Source organism: Passer domesticus, chromosome 17 (assembly GCF_036417665.1).
Source record: "Passer domesticus isolate bPasDom1 chromosome 17, bPasDom1.hap1, whole genome shotgun sequence".
Classification (NCBI taxonomy): domain Eukaryota; kingdom Metazoa; phylum Chordata; class Aves; order Passeriformes; family Passeridae; genus Passer; species Passer domesticus.
In genome coordinates, this window is record NC_087490.1 from 7,220,431 (window position 1) to 7,226,430 (window position 6,000).

The 6,000-nt window shown below is 39.8% G+C and overlaps 1 long non-coding RNA gene across 2 annotated transcripts; it reads right to left on the reverse strand.

The window, feature by feature from the left end:
- Positions 1–78: 78 nt before the first annotated feature.
- On the reverse strand, positions 79–5,559 carry LOC135282644 (uncharacterized). Of its 2 annotated transcripts, none has more exons than XR_010348717.1 (4): positions 5,043–5,559; positions 3,110–3,176; positions 1,839–1,891; positions 79–1,588 (listed from the first exon to the last, which is right to left on the reverse strand). It is a non-coding gene; the product is annotated as an uncharacterized LOC135282644 (long non-coding RNA). The 2 variants fall into 2 exon arrangements; XR_010348716.1 differs by having other exon boundaries at positions 4,995–5,559.
- Between the last annotated feature and the right edge of the window lie 441 nt (positions 5,560–6,000).

Consider the following 6,000-nt stretch of genomic DNA (forward strand, 5'->3'; position numbering starts at 1 on the left):
GATAATTCATGAAGTTTGAGAAGACCTCGAGCACTTCATCAGTAAATCTTAGATTGACATGTTTAGTCTAAGGAATAAAAAATTTGCATGTGTTATCTCAGCATGAAGAACTGCCTACAGAAAAATTACATTAGTATTTCTGCAAAGAATCCATAGAAAATTGGGGAAATTTATACTCTGGTTGCAGAATTGATTGTATCAAAGCCAGTTTTTAAAATATTTCTTTCCTTTGAGTGTTTTGAAATATACTTCCTCCAGGGGGTGCCAGATTAACACTACTGGAAAATAACAATGTGTGAGTTATCCACACCAAGGACAGAACTGTCCATCCAGCACATTTCAAAGTACCTCGTGAATAATGCACCCCTCCAGCCTGAGCCAAAGGCTCCAGTGTCCAGAGTGAAATTTTTCAGCTGTTCACTTGTAAAACTCTCTTGAAGTCAGAAACTGCTGACTGGTCCTACAATTAATGTCACACACATGTTCTGCCGAGTTCAGATAGGCTACATCCCTCAGAAGAGAGCTTTAAGAGTGGCTGAGTGGAGAAAGACATCCATCTCAGCCTTTGGAAAAAAGAGACCTTGGGAAGGAAGAATAACAAATGCAGTGGTAGCTGTGTGCAGCTTCAACCAGCTTATGAATGAGGACAGAAACCTGGACACAAGAACTAAAATGACCCAGGAAAGCTGGAGAAAACATGGTCAGGAGTGTCATCAGGTTTTCTATAGGTCTGCAGGGAATGTCAGCTATGAGTAGGATGTCTGTAAATGTCATTAGAGCAGTGGAGAAGTTTCACTGGCTCAGAAAATAGAAATCTGTCACTTAAAACAGAAACTTTGCCTTGAACTGCTTTACTCTTAGGGAAATTTATCTAATCACTATTTCCAGACAAAGAAGCAAGAAAAAAAAGAAAATTGTTGAGAAGTCATATAATAATATCAAAAACTTTTCAACATTTCACTGCTCATGTTTTTCTTTTATCTACACAGCAGCTAAAATAATCACACAGTCAAGCCATTCTGGTTCCCACAGAAATACTACTGAAAGAGTGCCTGGTTATCTTCTACTTGACAGTAAGATCTCTGCTGAATAAGTATTTAAGGAGAAAATTTCTGTGACAGTCCAATACTAAAAGACAAAATCTCTGATATATACTTAATTTGACCACTTGCAATTTTACTTTTCTTACTTTGAGATTAGCAACAACAGTCAACACTAGCAGTGAAAACCAACATAATTAATCCATAATATCATGTAAGCGTGGACAATGTCAGAATGAAAGAAGAACCTGAATTTTATATTAATCCATTATTAGAGTGATAGTGGACCCAGGGCTGTCAGTTCACACCCTACTGAAATGCAGAAGAGATGCTTGTTATTCCAAAAAGTCACTTCACTCAATTCTCAGCTGCTTATAACAGTGGAGCTCCAGTGCAGTCACTGATTGGCAACTTTGCATCAGCTAAAAATATGATCACTTGTGTAGACTTTGAATTGCTGTGGAAGCACAGTGAATTCATGAACCAAAGCCTTGAGTTCTGGGAGTGGTTACTGTGGCCATGCAGGGAGCTGTGTCTGGTAGTAGGCACTGAAGCAGAGACAACACATAATAATTAAAAATCACTTGAAGTACATACCTGGAAGTCTAGTAATGGTTTTGGTAAATGATAACATGCCCTACCCTAAATAGCATGATCTTCAGATTAGACACTGGGATTAATGGAACATTTTACTTCATTCCTCACTTTCTCTCAATGCCATATTCTAGAGACACGTTTCTATTTTTGTTTGGCATTACCTTTGTAGGTGCAGACTGGTGCAGTAAGTTGTAAACTAACCTGGTTTATGCTCAACTGTCCCCTGAGAAAGGGAAGGCTCTGTCTTCTGTGTCCTGTACAGAAACAAAAGGTCCCATAACATCTTGTCTGGCTTATTATTGGCAGGGAGTCAACCCTGGGGGATGTGGCAACATTTTTTATTTGTTATTTGATTTCTTAAAAATCCCTGCTGTGGATATTAAGAGGAAATCGGCCATAATTCAGGAGCAGTAGTTCTGATGGACAGTGAGATGGAAGGCTTCATATTAAAGCCTTAGGAGGCCAAAAAGAAAATTGAAAATCTGGAAATATTGGCTGATGGGCACTATACTTTCATTATAAAGAACACCAAGTTCTATAAACCTCTTGGCAGGAGGGATAAGAGCAGAATGAAAACAGTGACCTTGAGATCAGTGTCAGGCTAGAGAATAGTAGGTTTACAACAAAGGCCAAGTAAAGGAGAGGAAGAGGAAATGCAGGTCAAGACATCAACTTCATCCTCGTTCTTGGCACTCCTGGTCAAAAGATGCCCACATTTACAGTTTCTTTCTGTAAACCAAATCAGATACATGCTTTCTCTCCATCCATGGAGCTGGAATCCGTAATTATGTTCTCTGTGCTTTGCATCTTCACTGCTACATTATTCTCTCTGTTTTTGTCATTTGGTTTTTTGCCCCATTCCCATCCCCTAGCCAGTGGCCTGCTTTGACCAAATCACTTTCTATTTATAACCCTCCTTTGATTCACCATTCTTTAGTGCAGCAAGGAAAAAGCTATTCTATTAATTTTCCAAGACCTGTTTTGCCCCAAGTCTATCCAGCCTATCATTTTAATGAACTTTTAGGAGTCAAAGCTCACCGCCTACCTGCCACATTGTCAGTCTGTATCAGCTTTTTGTTCCATTTTTCCACATTGCCTCCTAAGCCTAATCTCAGTCCAAAGAAATCAAATTGGAGGCCATTATTTGGGGTAGGCTTTGAGAAGCCAAAAAGCCTATATTATCTGCTGGCTAACTCTGGAGGCAGCTGGCTGTGATTTATGGGGGTGTTGGAAGACCCATAGCTCAACACCACAGCCACTGAGAGCATGGGACAGCGTGGGTGTTGGCACACCATCACCATGTCGTTTTTCATATATAAACCATGGCTACTTAAATACCCTGCATTCAGCTTTGACAGACTGTAAAGTACTGGAAGTCACAATCCCAAAACATTGGTCTTGTTACTCGTTTTATGGCATTCTCATCTTTTACAGCAGTGTATTTGTGGAGAAGCAATCGTTCAAGAGCTCACCTCAGTCATTGGTTTGCAGTTTATGGTCTGCAGAGCCTGGCAAGCCCATGAAAAACTTCTAAATAATCTGAAAAAAAAAAGTGATTGAGAAAAAGAAAATTCATATGTGCCAGACAGCAATCTACATATGTGAAATTCCTAAAGGAGTTTGCACTACTGCTGGAAATTTTTTAGGGGTCCACAAATCAAAAAAGGTTGAAAAACCACTGACCTAAATCTTCTCCTGCAACAGCAAATGGCCTAGAACTGCAGCAATATGAGAACTTGGCACTAAGAAATGGCATGACAGCTAAGCAGCACAAAATTGCTGCAGTTTCTCACAGATGTAAGTGGAAGGGAATAGGACAGGCACATATCCTTTTTGCCTTTGTATTTGTTCAGGGATTAGTGTTAAAACAGACACAGAGAATAAAAAGGGCAGTCTGTCTCAATGCTAACTAAGTAATCTTAAATACAGATTATGGCATGCAACAAAATTGGAGATGGATATGTTCCTTATATAGATTGGTCGTTTCAAAGGGTGAACTTTCCCTAATTAAAAAAAAAATCAGACAAGCACAATCCCTATTAAGGCATCATGTCATTATTTCGGTAGATTCTCTGGAAATAAGCTTGTTTCTGTGCTAATTTTTCTTCTGGCAGAACCAATTCATTCTTGGCCTTTACAAGCTGGTCTTTTACATTTGATTCAAAATTGGATTTGGGCCTCTGGAGATATCTGATGTCAGCCTTCCTAATGTAGTGTCAACATGAAGACACAAAGAGATAAAAAGTCAGTTTCACTTAGAGTTTCCTTTTTCCAGGGTCTAATCTGGATTTTTCACTCTCTTTCACATTTGCAGTCTGGATCATTGCATCTTCTTGTTGCGAGTCACATTAAGCAAGAGGGCAAGAGAGTGCTTAGCCAACCTCCCTGCTTTATGGGCAGGGTCACTAACACAGCTGGAACACATACTTATGCTTCATGATATCACCTCATAAAACGATCACATAGCAGACAAATTTTAAGTGCATATTGGAAAAGCAGAAACTCTGGGGTCAGGGTGGTGCAGAGTGGAGGAAGGGTAAATGTAGGCTACAATGAGAAATAATGAGACTCACTTTGCTGGAGGAAATGGTCAAACATTAGCATTTCAATAGAAGAGGTCAAACCATTTCATCCAATACAGGATGTCATTCCCTGCAGACCAAGCTAATACAACCCATAACATCTGTACTCTGTATCATACTTTTAATATATGACATCCAAACTGTGGGTTACTCCCCACAAAGGCTTCTATTATCCCTCCTGCCTCCCTCCCTGGCCCAGCATGCAGTCTGTCCTCATTTGGATCATATGAATTAAACAACTAAAAAGGGGACACAACGGAAAAAGAGCAAGAACACAGAATATCTCAGAGGTGTTAAGGAAAACTGTGTAGGCATGCAGCTCAGGTCTATCATAACACACAAAGACTGAATTACAATTCTTTGGACAGCCTTAGGTCTATCCCATCCTGATAGGTTCATTTACTCTTTTCTTGGAAGTGCAAAAGTGCTGTGACCAAAAAAAACCCCTAATAAAACCAGAACAAAAAATCCCCAAACAAACCAGAAAACCCCTACAAAACATAAAAAAAAAAACCAAACCAAAAAACCCCAAGAAAACCAACACAAAAACCAACCAAACCCCTTCCCCCTACATTTCCCAATCTGCAGCACATTCATGGTTCCAAACACCTAGAGACTCAAACTTTTGCTTCCACCACCACTGCAGAGCAGAAAGTAAAGCTGCTTTTTGCAGTGTCTTGCTTAGCATGTTATATTTCACAAAGGCAGTAGAGGAGGTATTTTGTTCCAGGTCTCACAAGTGAGACAGGATTTTAGGCCACAGGTAGAACATCACCTTTCTACCATACTGCCTGTCTCTTACTAAGGTAAGGGAAATCCTCACGTTCAGATGAGCTGTACAGCTGTTCAGTTTTGCAGAGGTCTTGTGAATTTTCCTCAATGCTGTTTTTTCCTTTGCTTACACCAATGTCTAATTTAACACTTTCTATTTCACTGTTCTCCCAGCAGTCACTGCCCAACAGCACATCCTCCCATCAGCTTAGCAGTGTAAACCAGCCAAGAGCACATTAAGCATTTGATTGGATTCAGCTGGATATTTCTACATTGTGGGAAGAGCAGAGAAGCATTTGAATAGAGTTTCTGGGTGTTGGTCTGGACATCCACATCAATCCCTTGCCAGAAAGAGAAAAAGCAGCATCACATTTTTCATAGTGCTTTTCTTTAGTGACATTTCCTTCCTTCCATTAAGCAAATGTCCAGGGGAGATAAATGAATTGCTTTGTGTATCTAGAGGATCTTTGAAACCCTTGATCTAGCAAGAATGAGAAAAATAAGGGTGTCACCACATTTCTCTTCACAGAGAAAAGCAAAGCACAATTATTCCCAAGAATATTTTTGGGTTTCACATTCTCTGAACCTCAGAGACAGAAAAAACAGTTATCTCATGTACTGCTGCAATGTTGCTCACAGGTGGACATGGAAGATTGTTTACCTGAAGGGAATTGGTAATTAGATTCCGGTGTGAGTGTTTGGATTCACTGACCCATTGGATCCAGGTGTGTGTGTGCCGGGACTGTCGCCTGACAGTCACGAGATGCTGGGCAGTGGAGTGCTGTTGAGTGCTTGGCAGATTCAGTTTAGATGTAATGTAATATAATATAGAGTAATATAGTATAATAAAGTAATTAATTAGCCTTCTGATAAGATGGAGTCCTCCCCCATCATTCCTCTCCTTTGTCAGGGGTGAAAATATCTACTATAACACAGAGCTGAATGGAGGAAGGAGATTTAAACACACACATTCTTAGGTAGAAAAAAAATAATAAAGAGCTAGAAAATGG